The 6,000-nt window shown below is 39.4% G+C and overlaps 2 protein-coding genes across 3 annotated transcripts in view; one reads left to right on the plus strand and one right to left on the minus strand.

The window, feature by feature from the left end:
- The window catches only part of nalf1b (NALCN channel auxiliary factor 1b), a 54,821-nt gene that overhangs the window by 19,035 nt on the left and 29,786 nt on the right, over positions 1 to 6,000 (plus strand). The window lies entirely within an intron of this gene.
- Positions 1 to 6,000, minus strand: part of cckbrb (cholecystokinin B receptor b) — an 86,734-nt gene that overhangs the window by 13,782 nt on the left and 66,952 nt on the right. The window contains exon 9 of one of the 2 annotated variants that reach the window (XM_025063614.1): positions 3,809 to 4,070. The exons of the other annotated variant lie outside the window; for it this stretch is intronic. The gene's annotated coding sequence lies outside the window, so the exon portion shown is untranslated. Of the gene's footprint in view, positions 1 to 3,808; positions 4,071 to 6,000 lie in introns of those variants that run through there. 2 annotated transcript variants of the gene reach the window in all.

The following is a 6,000-nucleotide window of genomic DNA, read 5'->3' on the forward strand; positions in this document are numbered from 1 at the left end:
GACTGAAAACTTTACTTTGATTTCCCATCTCACTTTTACTTCTGAGACTGTGAATGTGTGCATGAGTCTAGTGACCAAATAATAATGAACTTTGAACAAGAAAAAACATGAATTACATTACTCATTTACATGGTATAACAGTATAGTTCCACTACCGCTGGGCAAAACTCGAGGAAGTAAAGAGTACATTTATTGACGTAGTGAGGTAGTGAGGCGGGTTTGGGAAGTCGTCTTTGTAGGACTGTCATATTTGTGGTCCATTCTCTACTATTTTCTTGTGGTAACAGTTTCAACATTTTACAGTGTATTTAGTTTTAATGGATCACTGAAAAATATAAGCGTAATGATAGCAGCAGTGATATCAAATTAAAGGTGGAGCATATGTAGTTTTCACTGAGATGTTTTAGAAGCAGCTGCACAGCTGTGGCTCGTGTTACACCTGCAGCCGTCTGAGCTCTGCCTATGAGAGGCCCTGTTTGTTGGTCTGCCCACCCACAAACAAAATGCAATAGGTGGAGAGAGAGGAAGGGAGGAAGGGAGAAAGAGAGCGAGAGAGAAAAGCTAGTATCAGATGTACACCTGTTTGTTTTGTCCCGTGTCACTGTGGCCCCTCTGAAGCCTGATGTTATCAACCCCTGTTGATGAAAGGTAGAATTTTGTACTTTCCGTGTGACTCCAAGTGGAGAGAGGTGGGGATGTAGGGGCTGGAGGAACTCAAGGGCATTTCTAAATATGTATGTCTGTGTATTTCTGTATGTATCACAAGCAGTTAAGTCGAAGTCCATTTGATAGTCTGATAGTCAGAATGATAGATATTAGATGTTGTTTCTTGTTTTTATATATATATATATATATATATATATATATAAATTGTATTTAGTAAATAAATAAAGCTTCAGCAATACAGACAAACAAAAACAAAATAAAAACCCAAAACAGAATCACTGCCTCCCCCCTTTTCACCCCGGCTGTCTAAGGGTGTTACTCTTCAGATGGCCATTGATTACGCCATCAGGGGGGATCCATTAACCACACCAATCGAACAATCTCCGGCCAAACTTCAGTTACACTTCGTGGCAACATTCACAGTGGCTACATCTGTACCAACTACTCAGAAATGAACTTTTAAATAAAAGAAAACTAAATAAACAAAACAGTGCACAGAACTGTGAGTTCTGATTTTGACAGTCCAACGGAGGATTTTTTTCCCTGCACTTTGTCCTCGAATGATTCCCAATATCCTTTTTAATTCTTATCCTCAGAAAACCTGCGTGTTTGTGTGCTTTTTGTTGACAACAACTCAATCCTCCCTCTCTGCAGCGTTCAGGATACAGAGTTTATGTTGGGTGACAAAGCCCCCTCTGAATATTTCAATGACGCTGCCTCGCTACTGGGAGGAATAATACTTCAAATGAGAGCGCTGCAAGAAAAAGAAGGACCAGATGTCACTGTGTGATATCTAAACATGCTGTACCAGAATAATCGCAACAGATTGTTCATTTTATTGGGTCGTTTTTATTCCCATTATCAGACTCGATTATTTATATTAAACATAATTTGTGTGGAAGAAATGACAGCCTTCCATCTACACGTACTGATATTTATTCACCCGTCTCATCAGCCGATATCCTCGTATTTGAACCAATCAGCAAGAAATCACAATTGTCAACTGATAACCTACCATACAGACTGAAGGATTTGATGTAAAAACGCATTTCCATTTTTGTCTTGTGGCTGCAAGTCAAACTTCACTGGCTTCATAGATTTTCTTTTGGTGTTTTTCACATTAAATTCAGACAGTTATGATTCCAGTATATAAAAGTAATCTCAACTGTGCATGAATTATAATATTGAATACGGATTAAAAAAAAAGTACTTCCTAAAATTCACTCATTGAATAATTGTATCACACTTTATTTCAAGAATTTGTCCCAAAGGTAACAGCATATTGGGATTGGTACCAAGATCTTAGTGACCTAACTGTGTTGAAGGTCTGTGCTGTCGAAGAGGGACAGACAAAGCCTGTCTCCTACCTGGGTCTCTTTTGAATAAAAGCCTTGCTCTCTTAAATTTTTGGAAAGAGATCAAGGAGCTGTGTTACCTAATATAAACCCTGGGGCTTAAAAGGTAACAAACAGACTTGTTTTTTTTTTTCTCCACCTGCATGTCCTATCCAGCAGCGCTGTTCATCATCACCCGATGTTGTCAAGAGGACACGCAAATGGGCAGGGTTTCTGATACCACGTCTAGATTTAATTAATATGCTGTATCAAACGGACAGGTTCGACTTACACCGAGTCGTTGATGTGGTGTCAGCCATTAGAAGTCGTTAGATAGATGATTGAGGCAGTCCCACCACCCGTACTTGTTTTATAAGTAACCCCCCTTTTTTCCTTTAGAAGAATTCAATTTTCTGACTTAATGTGTTAACACTTTTAAGTGTCAGTGTGTCTAATAAATTCTTCCCTTTGGAGAGGCTGATCACAGGAGGTAGCCCACACTGTTCAGGCCGCCACATCTCCCCTCCTTGTGCACCCCCTGCCAGCTCAGCTGGTCTGGAAACTCACCTNCCCCTGGCCTGTTCCACAGCTTTATTGATAGGCCCAGAGCCAGGCTGCCAATATCACAGCGGCACATGGACCTAGTGGCCGTCCTTTGGCACAGTGTATGGTTCTGCCTCTCTGTAGCGTGCAGGTTATACTGATGTTTTGGTAGAACGCTGGTGTTTTTTACTCAAATATTTGTCATTTTCAAAGCACTTCAGTTGAGACAGCACGTTTATCTTAAATGACATGAAACAGGATTGTTGGGCTACATCAATATTGAGAACAAACACATTTAGGAACAAGCTTTTTATGAAGGGGTCAGCCCATTTAACAGATGCATGACTTCATCAACTGAGCATATTCAGACTTGAAGCATCTATGATTAATTGGGGTAAAGAGGGTGCAAGGGGCGACAGGAACCACAGAGCGAAGAGTGTAGAAGCAGTGCAGACAGAATAGAAGGAGAGTGAAGAGGTGGTTAATATTTCATTAGTTAATTAGAAACTGTGCTACGTTTTGAGCGAGTGCACTGTAGCTCTAGGCTCAAGGGTGTCATTGTGGCCAGCACAGTCATCACTTAGTGTACCAGCCTATTTCCGCTGGCCTCCACTTCACAACAAGGACAGGACCAGGACTAGTGCAGGAAGAGGGTGCAGTTTTGGTGTCTCTGTTTGCCAGGAAGTAAATGTGCAATGTGGAACAAAGATTTCCTGGCAATTTCTTGGTTTGTTAATGTCTGGTGATTAGCACTAATACATACAATTTAGGAGAGAGGTTTCAACAAAAACATTTGTGTATCATTATCCTGGGTATTCCTTTTTTAGATTTCATTATGGAGATATTGTTTCACACTGCTACGAAATCAAGTTTCCTTCACATTTTTTTTCAGTTTGAAAAAAGGAAGAGAAAATCAAGTGGAGTTTCAGTAGAATACCATTTACAGAGCTTATATATATATGTTTAACAACAGTTTCATAGCTGTTCTATTTTTAAAATTATTTCTCAACCGTTAAAAAACAGAATCCTGGTCAAACACAGTGTACAACAGCTCAAGCTTGACAAAGGCATAAAAATATTTGATGACAAATTCAACACAACCATATGCAGTAATTGGTCAAAAAGCCAGGTCAGGATAGAGTTTTTTAAATAATAATAATAATGGTTAAAAGCTTAACAAAAATATGCAACAACCAAAGGTTTTTTTAAAGTAGGCCTGACCTGCTTTACATCCTCATCACTGCAACTCAACTTTTTCAGCCTGGTGAAAAATACATCGGGAAATAATACACTGCACTGATTAGTAAAATAAATAAAGAATTCTTATCTGTTGAAAGCTTTTCTGCAAAAATAGGTCTTTGTAAAGTGAAGAGGAGCACAGCGAGGACATGAGGTAAGAATAATCAAGGAAAGAAGGGCAGGATACAGAGAAGCAGTGGGAGGTGTTGGCTCCCTCCGAGAGAGAATCAACAGAAATGCCAGTTACCTCATGGGAAAGAGCTCCGACAGAAGACAGGGATTGTGGGTCTGTGAGGAAGAGACAACCAGAGAGGATAATTGGAAGGGTTTTGAAAAAAACGTTGTTAAAAATGTCAAAGCTTTGGTGTTGAGCATTTGTCAGATCTTAAATTAGTCTCTTTGCTATTTCTGGCCTAGATAGGTGAGAGAGTGTTTTTATTTTTAACAAGCATGTTAAGATGGTGCGAATGGCACACTGGGTCTAAAAGATATTCAGACGTCTCACAGTACTGAGTCACTGATACAACAACAGAGAATTAGCCAGTGTGTGGTCTGTGTGAACAGGCACACTGAGGCTATAAATCACAATCAGGTCGCTCTGTGTTTTCCTCTGCACACACACACACACGACAGAGACACACACACGCACACCTGAGTGAACATGAAAGCCGTCTTGTACGGAGAGTCCCCTGTGTGGCAACATCTTGCCAAGCCATGAATAAAGTTTTCCATAGAGAGCAGTGAAGAGAGACACTGATGTACACGAGCTGTGATTGATGCTTTATTGAGCTTATCAACGCGGAGGGAAACAGAAAAGCTAATTCTCCATCTCCTGTGTTCTCACTGCAAGAGCAGTGGACAGAACAAAGAGAGCCAGGACCGAGGCCTGCATGTTAATGATATATGTGTACAATAAGCCTCACTGGAATCAGAAGACTCTCTTCCTCTTAGTCGCCTTCTCAGATGCTTTGCTTGACTATTTTCTTCCCTTTTCTTTTGCTCGTTCGTTTGTTTGTTTCTTCCTTGCACTCTAGCTTCACTTTAAAAATATCTCAACAACTATTGGTCACACGTGTCTATGAAGACTCTCAGTCATCCAGGTCATGGTCAAGGTTGAAGAGTTCTGTTAGGCAACTGGATGTAAAATGTGGAAATCTGGACGTGAAACTGGACAAACATTGGTCACACGTACATTTTGAATAATGTACTCAGTGGTACTGTTTGGGGAGGTTGGACGATTCCAGGGGCTCCTGACTGATGGGGCCACAAAAATGATTAATTTATGACATTACTGTGAAACAGGGGTGGCCCACACTATGTTGGTTTGAGAGCTACCTTTCAAATGACCAGGCTAAAGTGATCCACCATCATTGAAAAGTATATATTTACTCATACAAACAGAACATACTTTATATGTTGAGGTACTGATAAATGCATGTAGCTCTGTGGCACCATATGATTTAATTCTTATAGTATATGGTCACTACTATACACGTAAAATGTGTCTTCATTTTAACTGCTCCTGCTCTTTCAGGACTCCCTTCTGTGACAGTGGTGCAAATGTGCAGATGCATTTTGATACATACTGTACTTTCTTGGCAGGCACTGTGCATAATTTGTCTTTTATAGAAAAGAAATTTAAACAAACAACTATTCTTGAATTTGATTTCACCATCCAGTCATATAAAAATGTCAAAAACAAATATCTGTCATTACAGGACACGCATATTGCATTTTCATGAGACTTGAATACATTTAAATAGAAATTCACACAGCAGAAGTGATGGGTAATTGAAAAAGGATTCAAATTCATACTTCTGGGAGTTGTCTTTTCAATAGACTTATGACAAAGAAACAACGGGTCCTTTTATAATGTTTTAGAACTGGGGGAGGGGTGTACTGGCAAGAATATGGCATTACGATACATATCGCAATACAGGGGCAACGATATGATATATGGCAATATAAACAGATGATAATGGCAATATAGTGCAATACAATGGACATGGTGATATATTGAGTTATATCACCATGTAACTACAAATTAAAAAAAACTTGTGAAATACAACAAAACATACCCAAGGAAACAGGTAATAAATTATAAACTAGTATTTTTCCTACAATATATATTAACATCATCATAAAATCAGGAAGGACCCCAGGCCAGACCTCGGACATGGCTGTGTTACTTCAAAAATGTAAATCCAAAAAATACCAC

The sequence above is a fragment of the Cynoglossus semilaevis genome, chromosome 16 (genome assembly GCF_000523025.1).
Source record: "Cynoglossus semilaevis isolate Cse_v1.0 chromosome 16, Cse_v1.0, whole genome shotgun sequence".
Taxonomy (NCBI): domain Eukaryota; kingdom Metazoa; phylum Chordata; class Actinopteri; order Pleuronectiformes; family Cynoglossidae; genus Cynoglossus; species Cynoglossus semilaevis.